The following is a 26,104-nucleotide window of genomic DNA, read 5'->3' on the forward strand; positions in this document are numbered from 1 at the left end:
ATGCCACCTATGTTCCTGGTGCTATGGTAAGAATTCCGATGTCTAAAACTTGAAAGACCTCTTCCTATGAGCTTTAACTCCTAGTGGATTAGATTGAAAACAATTTAATGCAGGTGTAGGCCTTAAAATGTGGATGGAAAAGCTCAAGGGAAATAAGGGATCCACTATGTTTCCATAGGGGAAATTGCTTAACTGGAATGAAATTAAGCATTGTATCACAAGATATCTTTGTGAATATGCATTTAAAGTACTCTTTAACTTGTATATGTATATTCTGGTAATGTGGGTACAGATGTAGTCTGCTATACGGCTTTCTTTATTAAGCAAATGTGTTTTTTTCGGGGGGGGAGATCTAATGTTATGTTCATAAAGACGGCTTTGCTGTAAAGCTGACTCTGGGAATTTAGGACATGTTTGTTTATTAATGGTATACTTTGTACTATGTATATAAAGAAAGGCCATCAAAAAGTGTATTTCTGATTTGTAGCTTGAAGTACAGATCTTTAATAAAGTTTGTTTCTGTGCCAAATATTTGCTCATAAAGATATATGGGTTTGTGGGCAGTTTAGATATTCTGAGACTAAACTAGTGAAAGGAGGCAGGCTTGACTGCTTTGTTTATTAATACACAAAAGCAATGTCTGAAAATTTTACAATAGAAGAGTAGTTCTAGACAGACAGCAAGGCACCACTGTGGGAGCTGATTGCTCATTATATTTATAGATAAGCATAGAAGCAATGTGTGAAAGATTGCTTTAAGGGGTGAAGTTTTCTAGTATATGTTATGAAATGCCAATCACCGCTTCAGAGTAGTTGAGAATATGGATTTAGAAAAAGTATTCTGTCTTTAGTGGCTGCTTAAAGATACCAAGTGAGAATTCCTTTTTTTTTTTTTTTTAGAAGACTTTTCTTTTTTGGTAACAGCTCTTGTGTGAGTGAGGGCTTTCTTAATTAGCATCTAACTCTGCATGCCTGATGAGCGATGAGGAACTTGTGAGCTCTTGAATAAAAGTTTATAGGAATGTTGCATAATTTAATATATGGGGCTGATCATCACCACCAGTACTTTAACTTAACCTAATTTATTGTTTGGTATAATTTGTGTCACTTTGGAGCCTGTTGCTCAATTCAGTGAAGAGCTGTCTTCCCAGTTGACCAGTTCAACCCACCATGTATTTAGGTAATACTTGAAAGCTTGGTGATCAGTATTATATCTGTTTTAACAGTATCATTTTCATGGGGAATTCTCTGACCTATCAAAGAGCAGTAATTTGTTTTTAAGGGGAAGCCTTTTGTAGCATTAACTATGATTTTGAGACTTCAGTCTTTAATTTTCATACTTTATTGAACTTAATGCTATGATCAATTCAACTTCAAAATTAAACTTTCTCTGAATCTTATAAAACATTAAATCATTGTAGTTGATGGTTTTAAAAACAAAACAAACAAAACCCACACTTTACTGTATTTTCTCTTTTCAACTTGGCTGAAAATGCACACCATAAGTAATTTTCATAGGGGAACTCTATTCAGGAATGTTGTTCTATAGTGTTAATATATAGGCTTAAAAGTATTGCACAATTACACTATTTACAAAATTATCATTCTGAATTTGATGCAACTCTTTTTCCAATAGGTGTGTTTTAGATGTGTTTGAAGTTTATAACAATATAATCTATGTTATGAGGTTGTGTGGCTGGTATTTATAAAGAGCTCAGGGATTTTCTCCAGAATCTAAACTGTCAGCTTTATCACCTCTTGCTGTTTGTAAGTTGACTGGAAAGCTAGCAAACCCAAATGTGTTCAAGTGCTAGTGGTATTGCTGATGGCCTGAAATGGAGGTCTTCCAGCAATGAGTCTACACAACCCTTTCCTGTTTTGTATAGGGGCTTTGACAGATACAGCAAAAGTATCTACTATGCAAGTCAGCAACATCCTTGCTCAGCCACTGGGGGCAAGCTCTCTCAGAGGAGGTAGTGAGCTCCACTGAAACCAGTACAGGCATGCTCACTTATACCTGGGGCCACTGTTCAGTCCCAGCAATGAATAAAAACAGTGTTTTAGGATAAAAATCTTACTCTGTGCAAGTTTGGAGAACTTTACAGCTACTGTAGTGAGCTAATCCACAACAAGCATGCATGGTAAAATCCTGCATTGCAACCTGGGTTCCAAAAATATCTGATTTTTTTTGTCCATTTTTGCATACCTTATTTTTAGAACGTTGACTGCTGTTTAGAGTTGACTGCTTTTGCTTTGTTTTCTATTGAAGCATTGCTGTGGTTTAACCCGGCCGGCAGCAAAGCACCACACAGCTGTTCACGCACCCTCCCCCCTCCCTCTCTGGGATGGGGGAAAGAAATGGGAAAGTGAAGTGTGTGAGTTGAGATAAAGACAGTTTATTAAGGAAAATAACAATGATAATAGTACTACTAATAATAATGTGTACAAACAAGTGATGCACAATGCAATTGCTCACCACCCGCTGACCGATGCCCAGCCTATCCCCGAGCAGCCGGCCCCCCCACCCCGGCCAGCCACCCCTATATATTGTTTAGCATGACCCCAGATGGTATGGAATACCCCTTTGGCCAGTTTGGGTCAGCTGTCCTGGGTCCGTCCCCTCCCAGCTCCTGCTGCACCCCCAGCCTGCTCGCTGGCAGGACAGAGCGAGAAGCTGAAAAGTGCTTGGCTTGGTGTAAGCACTGCTCTGCAACAATTAAAACATCAGCATGTTATCAGCACTACTCTCATCCTGATCCAAAACATAGCACCCTACCAGCTGCTAGGAGGAAAATCAACTCTATCCCAACTGAAACCAGGACAAGCATGAAGTGTTTCGATTTGCCAAAGAAGCCATACTTAGAATCCCATGTTCATTGAATCTTCAATCTAAAAAAAGCAAGCCACTCAATGAACTGTGAGGCATGGCAACAAAGATGTAAGTTCCTCTCCAGGTTTCTGATACCAGTTTGTGCTCTCCTCTCTTGTTATCTACATGGATTTATCTATTCTATATTCCTATGCACCATCATTTGGGGTTTTTCATATCAAATCCATTCAGATGGAATATTGAATTGGATATTACACATCAGAAGAAAAGAGAAAAGGATTTTCCAGAAGCAGTGATTCAAGTACTACTGCTCTCCTTTCAGTTTCTGTTTTTAGAGTACGGGTGGCAGCTCTGGAATCAGACTGAATAGGGTATTTTTGTCTTTATAATGGGAAGAAAGCAGCTCATCCTGCCATGCTTTCAGTACCTGAGTCATTACCTGGGTGGAATGAAGCAAATAGTGTATCTTCTGAGCTAAAATAACAGATTACATTTATATGCAAATTATGCTTGTTTGTATGTAATCACTGCTTTATTACTTCGATTTTTCAAAGGTGACTGAGTTAGTCGTGTTCAGTTTTCACTCCTAACAGAAAATTCCTGCCCAAAAAGTAATTGAACAACCTAATGGCAAGTTTTCTGTCTCGTGCAGACCACCATGGCAGTTGAAATTACCCTGTGAAATATTTTTTCATTTGCCATCCTTCATTATCATACCACTTGATTTTGTTTATCTAAAATGCTTTAAATGTAAAGTACAACCATGGCTGTCTGTAAATAGCCTTGTGAGGCCTGTTTCCGTGATGCTTGCTGTGAATGATGTAGGCTTAGTTCACTCTCATAAGAACCATAGTTTTTCTGACTTGTACAAGCTAGCAAATACAGAAGCTAAATTAATTTTGGCCAAGCTGCCTCAGAGTATGCCTTCAATTTATAATATTTTGAATGAAATTTAAGTGAATCACCTTGTGCTGTGCCACCTCCCCTCACCCTTCAAAATCCACATTTAGCAGGTGTTTATGCAGTTTGTGCAGGCTACTCAGACTTTGAATAAAATCTTGTACAGGGAGAAAAGTCTTGCCTGGAAATTTTTAGAAGGGAAAGGGGAGCAGTGGTGGGAGGGGGCTATTGAGTGCTATCACTGACAGTTTATCACTGTCTTCATTTTGGTTGTCTTTTTCTTTACTGCACATTTATATTGGACTCTGGTCTAGTACTATTTTTGTGTGTACATAAAAAATAAGTATATTTTAGTAACGCCTCTGTATAGAGGGAAAGTAGAAACATTTCAGGAAATTTTCTGCATTGACACAATCTCTTTTTTTGTGCATGCTTTTGTATTTGTAAATAATGTTTATAAAGTCATCTGCTTCCCTTTCCTCAGTTGTAACCCCTGAATCCAAGGAAGCAACTTTTACTACACAATGGTTAATTTATGTAAGTGAGATCAGTTCTGCCTTTTAATGTAGACGATGATTCTTGGAGGTACTGCATGTCTGTCTCGATTAAAATAGACTATTTGGGTCCTAGAGCTTTCATGGTGGCAGCAATGGCCCTTTCCTGACAACAGTGAAGGCTACTGAAGAGTAAGGAGTTTAAAGCGAATAAGAAAGTAACACAGTTTTCTCTGAGTTCATTGTGCAGCAGATTAAAGTGATGGTTTGTCCACTACAAAGTTTTCTCTTTGTTGGTGCATGGATTCTATCCGCAGTTGATCAGTTTGGTGAATGGCCCCCAGTGACATCTGATAAAAACCTAACATTTTAAAAAGTTCCTTGCCGTATAATTAAATACTGCTTAGCAAAAGGCTTTGCAATCTTCCAGTTATATATGTGCATCAAAGCACAGATGTTAAATAAAGCTGGACTTTTTCAGTTCAATGATTGAATTAAAGCATTTGAAAGGAACAGAGGGAAAATGGTTTCAGGACAAACCAAACCAGATGGGTGAAGGTGGGGGGTTAGCTTTCCCATCAGTGTCTTTTGGGTGAACGCAAATTTCTGGTCTGAAATCAGTGTTTTAACTTAGAAATTACTTTATAATGGTTTGACCTATATTAAAATATAGCTTTTTCTTTTTAGATTAAAAATGTTCAATATTTTTTGCCTGAAAATGATAAAAACAAATGACTGAGCTTCCATTATTTCCCACGTCTGTTTTGGTTCAAGTTGATCATGCAATTTGACTGGAAATCACTAAACGCTTTTTCTTCTGAGTAAACATTTGATGGTGAATTCATTATTTTATTTGGGGGTGGACAGGGAAGTTTTGTTGCTACACTGAATGCTTTGGCTTGCCTATTATATGTTTGAATTCTGTTATGTTCATCAAGGCTGTGATCTAAGAGAATAGGGATTTCTAAGTTTGAGTTGCAATGAATGTCAGGTCTGCCCATATCAAATTATACAAAAAATGAACCTGTCATAAATCTTTATTTTAATTTCCCTGATGTTTCATTGGTGGGAATTGAGTTTTGTCTCAACATTCTTTTAAAAAATTTATTGAGATACCAAATTACTGTCTCTTCCCTACATTGTGTACAGCAATACTAGATTTGGAAACATTCATTTTTTATCTCAAATAGAATTTTTGATGAGAAAAGAGATGTTAAATCTTTCAGATCAGCAGAAATACCCACTGCAATTCTAATTTTGGAGTCTCTGTTGGTTAGATGATAAAGGCAATATTCACACACGCTAGTTGATGGAGCTATTTTGATCCCAGTCATAGAAGTCATCACTGACTTATGCTAAGTATTATTCACTTTACCTAGAGGTTGATGTGTATGGACATTTGGGAAGGTTAGTGCTGTGGTTACTGTACTGAATTTTGTAAGGCACTCTGCAAATAGGGATGTAAAAGAGCTGCACAGATTGTTTCAAATAGCGGTGAATATTGTGGTTTTGGCTGAACACATTTTTGCCTTTCTAGATGAAAGCAGAACATAAGTTTGCTGGAAGCCAGAAGTTTTTTTTATGAACTCGAACAGTCTGGGGAGAAAAAAAAAAAGTTGGCTCAAAGAAAAGAAAAATGAGATGAAAAAAATTAACTTGTGGAAAACAATTTTTGCCTCTTGCAAGAATATCATAAATGCCATCATTGTTCATCTGTTCCCACGTTCTCACTAAGTTTTCAAGTAGAAGACAACAACACTCTGACTTCTGATGTCATAGGACAGGTAACTGAAATAGTACTTCAAGAGGCTAAAGTTTATCTAGGTACTGCTGCAGCTTGTCTAAAGCCAGTGGGGTTTCACAGGATATGCTTTCTGCATGAGACCAGTCCTCTTCTGAATATAGAAATGTGACTGAGTTGCTATAAGTCTGATCTGTGAACATCAATAATTACTGCAGTCACAGTCCAAAAAGATAGTTATTAAAACAAGAACAATGAGGAAATACCGATTAGCCAAATCAGGAAACAAAAATTTGGGTTATTTGTGTTGATGTGGCAGTGTAGAAAACTGCACTGTGAGACTGAATCAACAGCTGTGCATGGGCATAGCTGTCCGAGCATGTTGGCAGGAATGGGATGTTGATCTTCAAAAAATCCACCCAGAAACAAAACATTTCAATAAATAAAAAGAGCAATGAAATGTGTAAGGATTTTATCCTGGAGCTGGCTACAAAAGGACTAGTATTTATTTGCCAGGATTCTCAATGCATTTCTGAGACAGTTTTCCTTCAAAACAACTGAACCCTTCAGTTTGCAAAAGACCCACAAAGAGGAAAAAAAGTGGTTATACAAGCAAGCTTTAATTATGTTTTTGACCCTTCTAACTCTCATCTCCCATTGCAATATTAGAAACAGAAAAGCTTATTTTGACAGTGAGGCAGCAAAGATTCTTCTTTGTTACATTAGCACATGATATCTCGTTCAGGGAGCAGAGAGGGTAGGGCAGACCTGTTTAGCTGTGAGTAAGGGTATAAGGCCAATGACAGATTTCAGCTGCTGATTAAGTATAAACTTACCTTCATAGTGGTTTAAAAAAGAGTGGAAAAGGTGGATATCTGGTTTTGGAAAATAATCCATGCGCAGGCAGGCCCAGCTGGATGTCAGTATTGTCCTTTTTAGCTAACAAAGGGGTTAATGATTGCTGAAGGGCTGTTATCAAATGTGGAAGTGAACAAGAAGAGGAGTGCAACAGCTGCATGCCATTTATTGCATCTCTGTTCACAGTCCTTTCTCTGATACATTTATTGACTTGTTTTCTCCATTCCTGCAAAATGTTTCACCTCTGCTGCATTATATTTTGCTCTATACTGGGATACCATTGACACTTCTGTGTTCTCTCCTCTGGATTTTTTAATATTTCATTTTACAGAGCCTTCCTACACATTTCCTCACTGGAATTTGTGTACCAAGTGCTCTTCTTTCTGAGCTGTCAATGTTCCTTCAGCCTGATCACATCCCCTCCTTCTGCCATTGCTACCTGATCTAATCCCCAGGCACCCTACTGTGTCACGTCAGTGTCCACAGTGCCCAAGGTACTTGATCATGTCTGTGCTGTCTCCATGCAAGGCTACCTAAGACCCAGCAATGTCTTCCTCCAAATTTGCACCATATTAAATGTCACTTATTCCATTTACTGTTGGCCTGTGCTGAGAAAGTGGGTCATATATTTTTGTCTACATGTTTTTCTTCAGTTCTGGTATATTTTAGCTCAACTAATTTGTCTCCTTTCCTGCCAAGTATCCTGTGCTTACAATGTCAATCATCTGTAAAACACCCAGGGTTCTCTCCCAAATGTTTTCCAGAAAAAATGCATGAAAGCTGTTCTTCTAAGGAAAGATGTAAAAGTTGCAAAGTTGAAGAGGACAGATGATGGCTAGAAAGTAAAATAATCTTACCTATCTTTAGGAACTGGGGATGTAGTAAGAGGAGTCATGGAATTATAGGTCTGCTGGCTGAAGTTAAATTTCTTGAATTAATATTGGAGTAAAGGGTCCAACTTTTTAAGCTCTTGAAATATGAGAAGTAAGAGTCAACATGGATTTCTAAGGAGCAAACTGTCAAATTAATTTTCTTTACGGTGACATAACAGGACTTGTGGAAAGCAGAGAAGCAATAACTTATCTCCATATTAGTAAGGTTCAGGGTAGTTGCCAATTATTCATTGTCCAAATTAAAAGCTATTGAATGGCAGTATGCAAGGTTCTGTCCTGTGTCTGGTGTTCTTTAACAACTTCAGTAAGAACCTGCTGTTGGACTCCTGGGCTCAAGCATCTTCACTAGCTTTACACATAACAATTATGTTGGGAAAGGGGTAAGAGAGACCTGCAAGTCTGTTGGAGAAATTGAGGAAAGGGTCTGAAAATATTTCTATTGTAGCCAGCACTAATAAAGCATCATCTAAATTACTTCATAAAGTCTAGGATTTGGCACTTCCAGAAATGTGGCCCCGTTGGATGGAGATCCTAAAAAGGTTATTGAAAATGATCAGAACTCTGCTGAAGAATCTGAGTGTTTTGGCATAACCCAAGAAAATTGAGGAGAATGTCTTAAGATATAATTGTCCCCCAGATAGGAAGGGGAAAACTTGTCCTTTATGCCTGAGTGGATGGAAAGATATAATGGGCTTAATCATAGCATGAGCAGTTTAGTTTAGGCATTGGGATATACTGCCATAGATGCCAGCACTGTAGGCCTTTAGGAAGAACATGGACAAGTGTCTGTCAGGCATGATATGTATAGCTGCTTCTGCCTTAGGGTTGGTAGATGGACTTCATGCAATCTCTGAAATTCCCTTGTGGTTTCAAAATTCTATATGCTGTTAAAAATGTGGGGTGAAATAGAGCTATTTTAGCTGAAAACAGTTCTATAAGTGATATATGTGCAGAATAAAGGGAAAATTGTTACTGGCTTTTTTGCTGATACTGTATTGGACCACACCTCAGGAACAACATTAAACCCGTGTGGGTTAGGAGTATATTCTGACGTGTTGCAGATGATATGTAGCTTAGAGAGATTAGGTGAACCCCCATGATTTTTATGGGCAGCTGAATCCCTGTTGTAGGCATGAACGTATATTGATCTTCTATTGTAGCTGCTGTGTAGATCTGAAAAGAGAATTCAACTGTACAGTCACAACCTGTCTCCCTCCCACTTAAAGAATATATGCTTCTATACTATAACATACCTGGATTAATCCAAACCTGAAGTCTGAACAAGTCTGAAGTTCAGAGTGGAAGCACAAACTGTTACCTCTTCTTCCCTTGTACTTCAGGGGCCAATGCTAAAGCTTTTTGAATTCTTGAATGCATATGTAAAGTTATGTTATCTTGGGCCACTCCCATGCAATTAAGCTTCATGGATTTGGTAATGCTGATTTTTGAATTTTATAACTTTCATTTTTATCTTACTGTCAAGTGAATACAACTCAAAATTATTTTCTTCATCTGGGTCCATGAAGATCTACTAAATTTAATTATCCCAAATTTTTATTATCTTAATGGTACTTCTTGTCCAAACTTATCATTCTTTAGGATTTTGTGTGTTGAGGTGATTTAACGGTTAGAGATAGCATAAGAAGAATTGATACTAGTGCTTGTCCCAATAGGAGTACATTTCACATCTGTTATTTATGATGTGAGGTGCCACTGGGGACAGATCCAGTAACTATGTACATAGTAATACTTTTAATTAGACTAACTGAATAAATATTGCACACAGGCTTGAGGGATCTCATAAAAGTTTTACCCCTGTTGAAGAGGAAATTGGTGCAACTGGAGAACGATAACTCCAATAGGAACTGTACACTGGGAAGATCAATATCTCCTAACTTCTTGTGCATTGATTCTTGTGGCACTTATGGATAAACTTACGATTCCTCTCTGACCTTTCAGAAAAACCTTCCTGTGAACTTAGCTTAGGTATAAAACTTACTTGTCAGTCAAATGACAAATGTCAGATGACCTTCTGCTATCACTGTGCATATACCAAGGCTTTTTTGTTTGCTTTTTAAATCTCATTTCTTTTGTAAGCACTACAGAGACTAGATTATTGGAGCAGAAAATATCTTTACCTGAGACTATTCTGCCTCTCTTCTGGACTGCACTGCCTGCAGTATAGAGCTGAAGCTTGGGGGTATGAAGGCTTTGAAGTTAAAGCATAACAGCCTCTTTGTTTTCTCTGTTTTCCTTGCCATAAAGAGTGCATAACTGGAGTGACAGAGTTCAGTGAATAGATGCTTTACATGACTGCCTATTGCAACACCTGCTGGCAGCTGAGTGTGACACTGCTGCAAACCTCTACTCATGGCGCAGGAACGGACACAGAAACCCCTTGTTTAACCTCATGCTTTATAATAGTCAGAAATATACATGTGGTGGGTTGCATTTTCCTCATTCTTGAAGCCAGTTTTTCCATGTATTTCAGCCAAAGCAATACCTGCAGATGTTAAGACTGATTTTTCCAGCTCAGTGCTTTAGAAGGATGTATGGCAATACTACAATCATTTCTTTTTTTTTAGCTTGTGGGGCTGGTTTCAGTGTCCTTACAGTGGTCTGTAGGCAGTTAGGTGGACAGTATTTTAATAATATACAGCATTTGGTTGTGCCTTGTAGCTTGTGTCTAGCTCAAGGTGGGGTGGGGGGGTGGGGAATGCCAACAGCTCAGGCTCCGGAAGGAAAGATAAAATAGAATTTTAACGTTGGACCTCTTTGCGTGGTTGTTACAAATTAAGGACTTGCTCTCGACTGTTGATTTCAGACAAGGTGGTAGAGAAATTAAACTAACAAAAACCTTGAGCATTGAAGGTGGGCAGAAGAAAGAACACCTAAAATGGTGGAATCCCAGTAATCACTTGTATGCCATCCCAGACTAAGGCTTTATTAAGCTCTATTAAGTTCTTCCTGTTATCATTTGCATGTCTTAATCCATCAGCATCACTCCTTAAACAGGTTAAAAAAAGTCTGTGTTCCTTGAACAGTTTTAAGAATTATTGCTCATATAAAAAGCATATTACCCATCAGATTTTTCTTAATGTTAATTTTCAGATGGTAGGCTTGAAGAGGAGGATAAAAAGCAGACCTACTATGTTTTATGTAGTAGATGCATTTGAGCCATATTCTGAAATGAAATGCATTTTTTAAAATATTCAAATTTTAACCCTTATTTTAACACTTAATATACTAGATTATCCACAATAATTTTAATATACTTTATATCCATGTCTTCTTTTTGCTTTTGAAAGCTTTATCTGAAGCAGCATTAGTGGCTATTTACATGACATGTAGGCCAAACCCTTAATGAAAATAAAAGCTGAGCACCATTACAGTATTTTGTTCTCTATTATTAATTGTGAGAGCTTTCTCGGTAAGAACTTATTTTAATACCATGAGAAAAATAAATCTATATATATAAATAAAGCTTGTGTATAGGAAAAGTGAAGAAAAGTAGGTCAGTCCCTTAGTCTGTTTTTTTTTGCTACGTCTTAAAGATTTTCCTCTGCAGTGATTTGCTTGCACTTATTTTTAATATCATAATCCTTAAATTTATAATCCTCAATGATAGTTAATGATTGTTAACACGTGTAATTTTGCTCATCCAGTGTCAGCAGCACCAATGATACACTTGGTCATGTGTTTGTAAATGGCTGTCTGTTTCAGAATCTGGTTATTTAAAGTGAATCTAATTTAATTATCAAACAGCAAATACACTGTCTGCAGAAGTCACTGACCTAGAATATTGCCTCTAAGCTTTTGAGCGTGGCTGTTAGTGCAGTGATGTAAAATGACATGAAAGCTGAAGCCATAATTGCTCATTGTGAATCTTTTTTCAGTAGCTAACATTATTCTGAAGATGAAAAGTGACAGTTATGTATTTTTGGCAATGTTTCCCTGTAGGAAAGGAACATGCAACCTACTTATTTTTGCTACTGTTAGGGCTGACTCAAAATTATATTCATAGAAAGTTTATTTACTGACATTATGGACTGAGTTTTCAGTGATCTCTACTCAAATACTAATTTAGGGCTCTTGTTGTCTAGGTATGTAGTCATGCAAAATGAGTTGTTAGAGGTTTATCCACAAAATATCACAAGAGTTATTCCTAGGAGCAGACACTGTGTTTTGGGAGTATCCAAAATAAAAGAAGTGAAGCATCCAAAATTCAGATGCTGCTTTTGACTATGTGGCCGCACAAAACTCAAAAATGCCGTCTGGTGACAGCTTTACCTTCTCACTGCCTGATGGAATCAGTGTAGCGCGTGTGTTCTGGTTGCTTGTAAATTTACACTTGTAGCTGATGGAAATGATACATATGTGAAAACTTGGAAAGCAGCTAGTGAGCAACCTTACTTTAAAAAGAGATGACAAAATGCAGCAGCCAACAATCTTAAAGTGAACGTGGAGCCTGTCTGTGCTTTTAAGCACACATTGCAGCGTTCTGTGCCTGTAAGCATAGAGGCTCTGAGTTCACTTTTACACTGGCTGTTGCAGCTTCTGACAATGATAAAGCTATATGAGCTGCCAGTGGCCTAGCAACCTCCCGGTCTCCTTTACGTGCAATGCAGAGATACCAACTTCATTGCTCAATGTGTTCAGAGGGCCTGTTGGGAGGATAGTGGCACCAGTGCCCGTACTTATTTAATTTTAATGACTACAAAAATCCTTAAAATATGGCCTATTGTTTGCAGACACTTTAATGAATTAGCTTTGTTTCAGTTCAGCAAAGGCTAACGTATAGTCATGGCAAATGATTTTATCATAGGTATCCTGGGCTAATGTGATAGCACGTTCATAGAAAATAAGGTAGGAAGATTCTCTTTAAGGAAAATGTAGCTCAAGATGCTTTGTCTAAGTAGAGCACTTGTGCTAGGCATTAATACTTGTCAAAAACAGCAAAGGTATGCATCTAGGTTCTAGCCAAAAATACGTGTGCAGGTATGCGTGCTGCAGACTTGGATTATTCCTGACTAGTTAGCAATAGATGCAGTAGCACCCCCAAACTCTCAGTATGAGATTTAAAACAGAAGTCAGGTTCCCATACAGTTAAGCCTCTCTAAAGAGGAAGGAAACCTACTGATTTTCTTCTTCTAAAGCATGATGTGTCTTAAGCGACTGTCTGCATCCACAAGGACATTGAAGGGAGAATGGGTGGTGGAGGGTCTCAGTAGAGAGAGCAAGAAGGTTTAGTGTTTTCAGCATTAATTTTTTAAATTGACTTTTAACAGTCAGTTTGTGGTATTCGCTTGAACAGACCTGTGGTTTGGTTATCTTACACTCGATGCATATTATCTGATTCCAGAAGACGCTTCCAGTGAGCAGTTAGAAGTCTTTGTACATATACCTGCACTGTCTGAAATTTTGCCTGAAATCTCATGTAAAGGCTGATAAACATCTGAAGTCAGCGCATAGTTCTAGGCTAGACAAGGGTGTCAGCAAGCATGCTGAAAAGAAGCTCCTTCATATTGTGAGAGAAGGTATTTTAAAGACTCAGGTGGTGGTGTTTTGTTTTGGCTTCCCCCGTCTGTGCAGTGAGAGGCTTTTTACCGTTTTACTAGCTCTGGTTTTTACTGTTTTACCATCACTGTGCAAGAAATACTGGAAACTGAAGTAAAGAGCACAATGTGAAAGGAGAGAAGAAACAAGCTGCCATTGCTTCAAGTGTGTACACTGGTGGTGTGGGAGCCATCGTCAGACACAAATATGCTGTGAGCTCCTTCCACCCACATACCTCAAGCTTCACGAAGTGAAGGAGACTGTCATGTGGTGGCAAAGGCCAGATTATCATAATGTGGGTGTGAAGTTTCTGCCCCAAAATGCTCTCCTGCTTTGAAGCTCTGTATCTGTACCTGCAAGGCAGTTATCTGCACAAACAGAGGAGTTAGGTGTCCGAGTGCTGTGTGTCCAGGGCCACCCACAGACTTTTTTTCTGTGGGCAGAAATGCTCTCTGTAGGTGGGAACATGTGTTTTTAAAGTACGTGTGCTTTTGTTTCTCTCTTCCTCCTCCCCCAAGAGTGACATCTACCTCTGACTGCATTTTTTAGTGTAGGATGTACAGGACCCATTCTACTTTTATATTTCTCTTGCATGTTGGTTTGCCAACCCTCAGCTTGTATAAATTGGCATAGTTCCATAGAAATCCATGTGTGCTGACTAAAACCAGCAGAGAATCTAAGTTCTTTAGTTAGCTGACCATGATTCATGCAAATCTCTGGAATGATGTCCCCCAATTGTTTTGGGGGCTGTACACAGATCTTAGGCCATGGCAGCTTCTGTCTTTAAAGTATTGTCTCTTTCTTGTTGTCTTCTACAATTGTATCCTGAATATATATGAATTTTTTTTTTTTTGGTATTCCTTTAGCGGTTTGTGGCTTCCCTAGTCTGCAGGGCAGTGGCTGCAGTAACTATGTCAGTATGTTAACCAGGGGCATATTGATACAGGACGGTGAACAGCATGACATTTAAATGTAAATCTATCATCGTGAACTCTGGGCTTGTTATTGCACACTATTTGGAGGCAAACAGTAATTAGCACAGGATGTACTTTATGATAATTAGCAATGTTTTACACCTCAGATGGTGATGTTGACTTTAGAGGGCAACCACCTGGACTAAGCTCTCACTAGCTAAAAATTCATATTTTTGTGGTTGTTTTGTTTGTTTCAAAGTGTCTATGATAAAATATTTTAACTGTTTGATTACTGAAGAGTAGTTGCATACAATCAAATAGCTTAATAGCATGATTATTGGGATAGCTTGCCATTAATGACAAATTATACCATAGTTCAGGTAAATAGCTTATGTATAATGTAGTTTATCCTGAATGCAAGGTGAAATTTCCCCATCTTAATGGCCAAGGGAATGTTATTTTCCGACTCTCTTGCCTCTTTGCCTGACCTATTCTGAACAGTGGTACCCTAGAATTGTGGTATCTGGTCCATTTTGGATTTGTTTTTCATCTAGACCTAGTGTAGTATTTCTAATAGGGAATAACAAAAAAACACGCACAGTTGACTTGCGCCTTCAGGTTTCATGATAACCTTTTTACAAACTTGATAGTTTAGATTTAAAAAAAAAACAACACAACCACCATCAAAAACTTTAGGGCTAACTTGCATGCAGCTGTAACTCATGAAACAAAATCAGGAAAGGCCAGAATATGTATTGTCCCTGCATATTCTGGCTGCAAAGTTAGGGGACTTAGTTCTGGTTTACTGACACATATAGACAAAGTTTTTGTTGTAACTTATAGCTTTTGTGGATGCTCCTACATTTGGAGCATTCCCTACATTATTGGGTATCAGTTCAGATCCAAGTCTAGAAGGAGAAGACTATTTGTAGTTCCAGTGACAATATGAAGGCAGTGATATAATCAGTGAATGTAGAAATTGCACAATTCTTTCAGTCTTTTTTTATAATAAAGGTATATTTAGAAGTTGTGTAATTTTAATACTGGCCTCGATTCCTCCTCAGATCAGTATTTCTTAAATTAAAAAATAAACCTTAGATACATTTATGCCAGGCTCACTTGCATGTTCATTTTGTGATTATTGTTCCTTTCAAAGTGAAGGATCTAACATGGCAATGAAAATACTGAGCTTGTAAATAGGCTTTCAATGCAGACTACAGAAGTACATTTATGGGAAAACGATCTCACTCCTCATTTGTCTTGGAGGGGCAGTTAACCAGAATGCTGCAATATGAAAACAGAAGAGGATACAACAATGCAAAATAGTTATACTACTTTACGTTTAATAGATTTCTTATTGAGTAGTTAACTTTTGTAATTGAATTTTAGATATTCCCTTTACTTAAACTGAGACAGTATCTGCAACATCTCCCAGTTGTGACAAATAGCAAATGTTTCAACAATTCTTATGTCTATGTGTCTTGGAAACATAGCTCATTTATAAGCAAGAGGGAATGTCTTTAAGCTCATGGAAAAAAATGTTGGTTTTGTAGTCGTTCTTTCCATTGCCCCTTTTGAAGTCTGTATGAGACTTTTAATTATTTAAAAAAGGTGAGTGGACTAGATGATCCTTGTGGGTCTCTTCCAACTCAGGATATTCTGTGATTTTTTTCAAAGTTTATTCCATGTGTGCTGCCATGGTTTCTACTTTTTCGAAAGCTAGAGTTTGTAGAAATTTTAAGTTCAAAAAATGGCAAGTGTTGCATTTCAGGGGGATGAAATAATCTACTTCAAATAAGGAAAACTTGTGGACAGTAATATCTATGGAATAATGTTAGATAAATTTAAATGTGTTAACTGCATAGTGCCATTACAAATGCTATTTTTGGCTGGAAAAGATCAGTAGTTCCTTGTAAAATAAGGAGACATCAGACTATTTCGGTTGGCCTTGGCTGGGCTGTTTGGAATGCAGTCTGCATATCTGGGACTTGCACTTAAGTAGGATGCACAGGACGACTTGAAACAAAAATGAGCAAAAAAAAAAAAAAGAAAACTTGAGACAAAATTATACAATGCTAAGTAGAAGCAAGGGCAAGACATAAATATTAATCTGGACAGATGGAGTGGATGACAACTCTAGCAGGAAACAAAAATAAATATCAAATGAAAAGAAAAAGGGGATGGTCAGGAAGAAGGAAAATATGGTGTTCACATTAGGGAAAAGTCAGTTACAAGATTACATTTTTTCTTCCCTAAAACAGGACATGAGTGGAATGCAAGATGATCTAGATACTACTTCCAGCCCAGCTATAGACTTCTTATATTTATCTCCTTAGCTTACTGTATGTCATTTGGCTATTCGTAAGGAAGAAATGGTAGTGTGGTGATGTTTGGCTGTGCCGAAGCCTAACATTTCCATCCTGCTATGGTCCTGAGTCACAGCTGATTTCTATTGCAGGGATTCAGTAGTTTTAAAGGTAAGACTACCTGTCTTTGTGTACTCACTGAACAGAAGTTACAGACTTGATGCAAAAATTGTTGGGATAGATGTTTTCACTCATCCTATGCCAGAAGTCAGGAAAAATGCATGGACATTTGGAGGTAACTAAAACCTCAGTGACTGCAAACCTAATAGCAGCCCTTTGGTACTACCTCTTCTGTCTTCAAGCACAGCATTGTGGCACTAGGAAACAGTGACTGATCTCTTATGTACAGAAACTATGTTCCTTTACCTCCTCTTCCACCGCTGCCATGAAGCTAGTGCTCCTATTATGTCAAGGTCCATTGCATTTGCTGTAACCTTTGATATGCTTGACCTGAAAATATTGCTGTGAGTGAATTATTTACAATGACACCAAGGAGCAATTTTCTAGAAGGTCTCTGTGGCCCGTGGGCAGTGCAATGGGTACATATGTCTTATATTTGCAAAAAAATCTGAAAATGACCATGAAACCTCTCCACAGTATTTCACAGCTGCTGTTACTGCCGAGATCACTCTTGCTTTACGGTGTAAGGAAAGCCTACGCAAGCCAGTGTCTGTTGTTGGGTGTGGAGTAATGACATTGCTTTGCCAATAAGCTTTCTGTAAATTACTGTTCTGCGGACATTACCTTTTAGTTAACAAGCTGTATGAAGTATATATCTGTTCGCTAAGAAGACTTTTTAGTCTTGATAAGAAAATGTGACAAATAACTGAAAAAAGTTATACTTTAAAGAGTGGAAAAAAAGACTGTTGCTGTTGAGTCTGTTCTTCAGAAACTGGTAAAAGCTTGCTATCCAGTTGAAAATATTTGTTATATCCTTGTAACGTGTGTGGGCCAATTATCTGTGCCTGGGTTGATGCTGACTGAGGTTTCTGCAACCTGTTACAGTATGTCATGAATTGTTGCTGTTTAATATTTAGCATAGGCAACGAAATCACTGTAGAAATTTTTTAACAAGCATTTGTTTATTTTGAGGAAGAGTATTGTCAAAGCAATCAAAACCAAACAAAAAACGATTTTATTTCCCCCCTCCCTGCATTGGAATCTGTCCCTACACCAGATGTAATTGTTCAAGCATTATCAATTGCAGTGTGAATGGCTTCTGCATGCATTTTTTTCTCTACTTGAAGTTGATTATGTGCCAGGACACTTTCTTTCCAGTGCTGTCAAATTCCACAATCTTCTATTATTGAATTATCTTTGTGTTTATAAATGCATAACACAATTATAAGTAGCATTGATAAATGTATTGCAGAAACAAGTCTTGGTTTTTATTTCAATAACAAATTTTGATGCATGCTGTTGCAAAACATACTGGCTACAACTTACCTGGAAAATTTCTCCTTCTAGGTAGAACATACGAGTCCTGCTTTTAGTATGATCCTTACGTGCAGTATGTAAGCCAATAGTAATTTGGGTTCCCATTGCTCTGTAGAAATGAGAAAATCTAAAGATAAAGGCTTATCTATAAACAGTGTTGCTGAGAAGCCATGCATCCATAGCAACCTTTCCTTTTAGTACTCAATTCTGCTGTCTGTGACCTCAATAGAACTCTGCAGGTTCTTCTCTAACAAATATTGTAACACAAAAACAGTATTCCCAACCATCAAATAAATAATATCCACACAGTTCTGGCGTTTAATGTAATTCATTATTGTGGCTCTCGTGGAGGAACTGATTTTTTTTTTTTAACGTAAGTATCAGTCTTGCATGTGATCAAGGACTGATCTCTTCCATGATTGAAATATATTTTTATAATTTAACTAGACCGGTTTCCAAGTTCAAGAAGCAAGTACAATTGTATCTGCCTGTGACAGCCCTGATGCTTTTATCCTGTTTAGCAGTTGCTATATGATAAAACCTGGATAAAACAGGCAAGTACAGTGAGCAAGAGAATTGTGTAACTGAGGTGCTGAAGATACTTTGTAAATAATCAAGCTAAAGTATTGTTATGAGACTGCCCCCGTTAGAAGGGGAAATGATGAATGACATGTGATTAGCTAACTTTGGAAGCAATCCCTACTGCAGAATATCAAAATTGTGCTGTCTGAAGGCTGAACTTACCTTGGATGACTTCTGAAATGTAGATGGGTCTCGATGTGTGTCTGGATAAATAAGGGTTTTAAGGAAATAAGGACAAAGCAGTGAGCTTTAACTTTGTTTATTTTCTTATTACTGTTAGCAATACTAAGTGTGACATTGGTACCCGAAGTAAACAGTAATTTTACAGTTTAACTGTTTATTGTTCAATTATAATTACTGGATATACATCTATTTCTGTAATCCCTCTGACCACTAGAAAAGGCAAATCTAATACTTGCTAACACCATTTATTTAGGTGCATAAGATTAGTTTTGTGCAAAACTAATTTTTTGATACATCTATATATTTTAATTCCAGCTTTCATTTCTATTTTTGTCTTGACAAGTATAAAAGGCATTTTTGTGAACTGTTCCGCAATGCCTAGTTTAGATGAGATTTAAATACCCTTTCCTCCTATGCTGAGTCTTGAGGAGTACATGTACACAAAGTTCCTTATTATTTGCTTCTACATACATATTAAACAAGAATTTTTATGGTTTCAACCATGCCAAACCTTGCAAGGACAATATTCCAGAAAAAAGGCAGCAGTGTTTTTTCAGTCAATAGAGTTAAACACACTTCAAAAACAAGGAAGTGAAAATTGAGTATCCTCAACTATTTCTCGACCAGAAAAAAAAATGTAGCCTATAAGAAGTGTCTACTTCTTACTACTCCTTTCAGAGCTGATGTTCCTCTCAATGGCAACTGTAAAATGTGGGGCCACAGTTGCATTCATTGTTCAGTGAGCTTGTCCACATAGTTAAACCCACCGACAGCAATGAATGTTGATTGTGACCTTTTTTTGTAAAGCTGGGCAGGGTGGGGGAGAAACCTCATGTGCTGGTTAGGTTTCTATCTTCGGTGTGAAGGCCTGAAAGCATGAAGTAAGGAGGAGGATGGTTAGCTGGAGGGTACAATCAACGGTCGATGGTTTTCACTTTAATTCCAAACTCACCGACAGCGTTGAATGTTCACTGAAGCAACCACTACAACAGAACTCCATTGACTTGACAGCGTCCTTAAATGTCTGAAAGGAGGGGGGAAAATCAAAATTGACACAATCATTTTAATCATACAGATGATGCAATTTCAGTCATTGTTCTCTTACCCACACCAGCACCCTTTTCTGCCCATCCTGTTTCAATCTTCGTGCAAGAAGCTGGCAGTTCTCCAAACATCTTTCTAGGAAAAGAAAAGACAATTTCACTTATTCAAGCTTTAACTATATACATTGGACATTGAGGCAGAAGTGGATTAGTGTTGTCTGTTATATTACAGAACTGAACTTTATAACAAACCAAAACACAAGATCCCATGTATTAACAGATCTGGCCAAGAAAGAGCGTTATGAATCGGTGTTGCCAATTATAATTTGCCCAATAGAGTAAAATCTATTCTGCTGATATTCTCCTCTTGATATTACATCAGGGTTTTATGTTCTAAATTTCTTTTCGTATGTTTTCTAGGTGTCAACATGCTGTACGTATCCAGAACATGATCATCATATACAGTAAATTACATAGTAAAGTTCATAATTTCCACAGTAGCACAGTACATTTTCTCTAATATCAGAGCTTTCCAACTAAGTTCTCATCTTACGTGGTGTGCATGTGAGTAGTGTGTATATAAATATATAGGATTTAAAGTAATGAGGGCACAACAAGGTAACACAGGTATTTTACCTTATTTGTATTTATAAGCAGTTCTCCTGCAGAAGGCTGTTCTCTTGCAGCTTTGTTGGTCTGAATTCCTTTTGTTAGGGCCTCTTTTAGATTGTTGCATTGGAAACTGTGACTGATTCATTGGCTTCTATGCATTGTTAAATCTTTTACCAGAGGACAAGGTAGTACTGTACTCTCTCATTGATTTCTGCATTTAAAAAAAGCACTTTGTTAATGTGTTTTGTTAAATTTGTTTATAGTTGCATAAAGGTAACCAGCACCAAAAGAATGCAGTCATAAGTGTGCTGCCTGCAGATGTTTTGTAAACACATGATGAGACGAGGACTTTGTCCAAGCTGTTTCTTTCAACTAATTGCTCTGCATGTACAGATATGTATTACTTTTTATCATTTAACTCACCTGTATTTCTATCAAATGTATCTAAACTACAGTCATTAGTACAGTCTGCTGGAAAACTACAAAAGAATGGAATTATGATCCTCCATAAAGGAGAAACTTATATATTTTGCTTAGGAATGCCTCTGTGATTATGAATATCTCTGAATTCCAACCAACTGTGGCAGTGAGCCCCTAATTTGCTGATACAGCAGCAAACATCCCATGCTGCTGTGGTACTTTAGCTCTAAAGTTTGATTTTTTTTTTCCATTTATTTGTACTGGCTTTATCACAGTTTAACTGCACGGATGTTAGGAAAAGAATTCTTTGCACCAGCACAAGCTATGAGACAATAAATCTCTTCAACTCCATACTCTTCTGTGCATCTGCATCTGTTCAACATTGTTCTAGCAAAATAAATAGACAAAATAAACAGACTCTAAGGTTTAGGGTCACTCAAGTTTGACATCCTCCCTGTTATAAGCTTTCCTTCTGTATGCCATTTCTTTTAGTACTTATTCCTATGCTCTTATTCCCTGCTTCCCTCTGTCACTTCATATTTCAGTATGAGGTCTTGCCTGGCTGATACCTGACAGTAGGATGGGGTGTAGGGGAAGGAGAGTAGCCATGTAGAGCTTATGACTGGGTGGATTGCATCTTAAAAGTAATTACTTTCACAGGTTGTTATTATTCCCTCCCAACCCCGTAATGGGAAAACCTCAGTATTTCCTTGGTTACCTAGCCTATGTAGAAGAGGGCTGAAATTTGTAAGTACAAAAACACACACACAAAAAAATTACTCCTGAGCTCCAGCCATCGTTCCTTATGTGTGCAGGTTATGCAGGGTAAAAATGCTTTCATCTTCTCTCATCTGGTTTTAATTTTTTTTTTTAAATCCCTTACTGGGCTTAGCTAGCTATTACAAATGCCAGCTTTATTTTAAGTTTTATTTCAGATCTGCAGGCTTATGTGAACATTCAGATTGGATGTGTGTTTTTTTATTTAAGGTTAGTAGGTCATAAATAAACCAAAGCACTTTCCTTGCTATGAGCAATAGGGTCATGGTGTACATGAAATATCGCTTTAAAAAAAATTGGAACCTAACGTGAATTGACAGAGGTACATGAGGAAGTAGTTCGTTGTGTCGTTGTAAAGGCCATAGGGATTTGGACTGCCAGAGCTGCCTGTTTTAGGAATAGATTAGATATCCTGTCTGATGACCTGTACTTAATTTAAGTGACTGCCTTTGCCAGCCCTTCCAGAGGGCAACTGTGTGAAGTAGAGCATCTCATCTTCAGTCCTTTTGCTCCTCTTGATGGCCTGACCTAAATTGAAGATATGGGTGTTGTGCTGCACAATTACTTCACTAGCTACATGAGCTGCATCTTCAGTTCTAATCAGTTAGCTTTTCTATTTTGACCTTAGTATCTTGAATCAAAAGACGAATTTTCAACATCATTATACTGGTTAATAATGGCAGCTAGGTTTTGTTCTACACTATACTTGTGTTTAACAGCTGCTTTTGGTAAAACACTAAATTCCCCCTCTCTGCTTAGAAATGGTGGATGGAGCTGTGAAGTACTATTCTGCCATGCTTTTTGCCCCACCTCTTCCTTTTTCTTCCTTCTCCTTCCCTTATGTTAGTACTCACTGAAATACAGCTTCAAACAGCTGCATTAATATTGTTAAGTCTTATTGCTTGTCCAGCAGTGCCGTCCTTTAGGAACAAATTCTTAGGTGAACAAACAGATCTCGGGTTTGCTTTTTTTTTTTACAATTTTAGATAAGTTCCCTAATGTTGCATTCAAACATTCTGTATCAACATAATTATGTGGTAGGTACTCTGCCTAGTTTATAACATCTCTCTTGTTGGCATTATTACTGGAAATTGGAATTAAGACTTTTTGAAGGAAAATACTCATTGGTATCTAAAGACAGCAAAACAATAGTGTTAATACTTCTATTCCAGAGTTATCATCTCATGCATACAGTTGTTGGCTACTTCCACTTCCCAGTTGCCCTCTCCCACAGTCTGTCAACAGGCTTCCAGTTATACACTTGGACAGGAAGAAATGCAATGTGTGGATGTATTTTCAGTTGTTGCGAAAGTGAATTCCAGTGGTAGTTTCTAAAAATGGCACACACATGGGATCAGACACAGTGTAAACCGACACATTGATATCAGTGGCATCTGCCTTTACACCAGCTGGCAAATGAGCTGATGCTCATTTGAAAAAAATGAAGTAGAATGATCAGTCATCAGTTTTCTACATTTTTTTTGTGATCATCTTTATTAAACTCTTCTCAAATGCTAAATCTTAATGTTGTATCAACATTTTACCTGTGGTAAATTAACAACGATACTAAATCTTGCTATGCATTGACAGTGTGCTTCCACCAAGAAGAATTAAATCCATCTGACTTGTTATTAGAGATTCCAAGTTATTCTTGGATGTCTTTGAGTTATATGCTGAAAGTGAAGACTGTTCAGCCATAAAGAGGAAGGTCTTTACCTGACAAAATGAAAAGCGTTTGCTTCTTCTGTGTTCTTGAAGATTGCAAGAAGAGAATCCAGTAAGCTTCACTGTAATCTAAGACTCTTACTGTGTTCTATAAACGCTAGCTGCAGTTGTTTCTATGCTGCGTTGAATTAGCATCAGCTCTTAGGCGGTAATTCTAAAGCCCATGCTTTTCAAGAAATCCAACTAGACAATCACAATGTTTTTGCATTGCTGTCAATCTACAGAAATGTGGTAACATCTTCATAAACCTCTGCTGAAAAAAGATGTTTTAGAGAGTATTTCACCATTTACTGGAGTATAACCATTTCTGTAGAAAAGTAGCAGCTGTATAATGTCTTGAAGCACAAGTGCATGCCAGCCGGAGACAGGAGAGAAAATTGTGGCTGCTCTGTTTAAATTCTACATTCTGCAGGGCTGCTCTTCCATACATAATGGTATGGAGAAATCTAAAGTTATGCAGAATTATCCTGGTTCTCCCCCATGGAAGAAGGGGGGGAGGAGGCGGGAGGGAATGCGTCTTGGCATACCAGAAGGCATTTTTAGAGGTGAAATAATAATCTCATGGCTGTTCTTAAACCAAATTAAAAGTTGTGTGATATGCATACCTGTCACAATGTCCTCTTGGAGTTCTGCTGGTCCAGAAAGCAGTATATCTCCAAGCCTGCTAGTTCATATATTTGTAGCCTTTGACTAAGTTTTCTAGTAAGTCTGTTATCCAAAAACTGACTGTGCTTTTGAAATAAAACCCATCAAATAACATTACGTGTTTACAGCAGTCTGAAGTGGGATGCTGATTAGCCAAGCTAATTTAGGAACAGAGCAAATGTGAGGAGCAGCAGTGATATTAGTCAATTAAATATTTGATTGCATTTCCAGAAATAATTTAGTTTGTTTCGCCCATCAGAATTTTACCTGATTAGTATTTTTGTTAAATTTTGGTATTAACAACATTTCCAAAGCAAAATTTTACGTAAAAAAAATATATATACCCAAGGCAATATGGGCTTTTTGCTTACTGCATTAAACTTACTATACCTCAATCAAAATAAATTTCTTATTTATCGAATCATAGCTACGCTCATATGTTCTAAGCACTTATATCTGAGCAATTAAGTCTGACTCTGCAATTTAAATGAGCGTTACTTCATATTGTTAGCCCTGGTGGGAAAAATATTTACACTTTCAAACATACAGGATTGCCACACTAGACCTATAAGCTTTGCTTTTTATTTAAAGCCAAGAAATTGTTGAACATATTCTCATACTGCCTGTAGTTTCCCAGTCTTTTTGGACAACAATTCTCAATTCTCTACTCTTTATTACTGGAACACATTACTATTTATGGAAGATATGCACATATTTCATTTAAGTGTCCATAAATCATATGCAAACATCTGTTTTTAAAATCACTATATGGACTATGGTAACTGTTTTTTACATTAATATCCATGAAGCAGTGCTCACCTACTGATATTAGCTTAAACTTAAATATTTTAGCAAATAGTAATGTAACTTTTCAGGCAATGTAAGTCAAACAGTAGAAATTGCAAACAGTCTGGCATAGAGTTCTGTGTGGCCTGTACCCAAAAATGTCTAACAGAAGTTGTAGGATAGATGGCGTAAATATTAAGAGCAACATGATCAACTTGGCTAAAACACAAGAGGTTCTGTTAGTAATTCTCTGTGCTACTTACTGCCTTTGAAGGGGATTTCTTACCCTCCCCCTGCTTGTGAAAGCCCTAAACAGGCACCCTTTTCTTATTTGATGAATCTGGATTGTATGTAGAGGTCTACATTTTTGTCTTAGTACTATGATATATTTCCCATGTGATCCTGCAGGCAAGATTTGAACGCCAATAACTGTTAAGCTGTGCTCTGAAAACATATGGTATGTGTGGAAACCAAGACTGCATACAAGTTAAAATGTAAGATGTGGGAAAGACAATATTGTATGATAGGATGGGTGCTAGATGAAAAGTCAGAAGTTTTTGTATTCCAATTTTCTTTTTCTTCAGTCTCAATGTTATCTTTTTTTTTACACCGAGTCTTTTTCAGTTATAGATATTTTTTTTTTGGATTTGTCCTCTATAGCTTTTATTTCAAGCATGAATTTGGTTGTTGTAGGTAGCATGACTGGATTGACTGGCTGGTTTTCGCTATCTGCTTCTTTGTCTCTGTATTTAATCTGCAGGAAGTGAGACAATAGTTTTAGGCTGGATTTATAAATGTCAGTATGGCAACTGAATTAGCATAGGATGAATGTCTATAAAAATGGAAATAAACATTCAATATTACTAAAAGTTGAGTCCCACTGTAGTCACATATTAAACAATAGATTACAATAGATTACAGTCCTTTAACTGCAGAAAATGGATGATTATATTTAACTTACCTTGGTCCTTGCCTACTAAACCTCCTGATTTTAAAGAAACAACAAAACCTCCGCTTCAGAGCAGATGAATGTAGATACCAATCTTAGGTTTTAAGGACTATTTCAGTACAGTTTGTGTTTTTTTAGGTTCTTCGTAGTGATTATGAAATACGTATATTCAGAAAAATGTGATTGGGACTCTTAAAACATTTTGTTTTATTTGTGCTTTTATTTTTTTTTTAAATTGTTATTGAAAAAGGTGCTGCTTGAGTGCAGTTAGCTTAGGGATTCTGCATGTGCTTGTATTTCATTCAGCCAGAACAGAGTGCAGTTGCAACTGGCTTTAATATCCCATCCCCCCTCTTCTCTGAGTCACCATAGGAATGGACTGTGAGAATTACCA

Source organism: Anser brachyrhynchus, assembly GCF_964034855.1.
Source record: "Anser brachyrhynchus genome assembly, chromosome: 8".
NCBI classification, from domain to species: Eukaryota; Metazoa; Chordata; class Aves; order Anseriformes; family Anatidae; genus Anser; species Anser brachyrhynchus.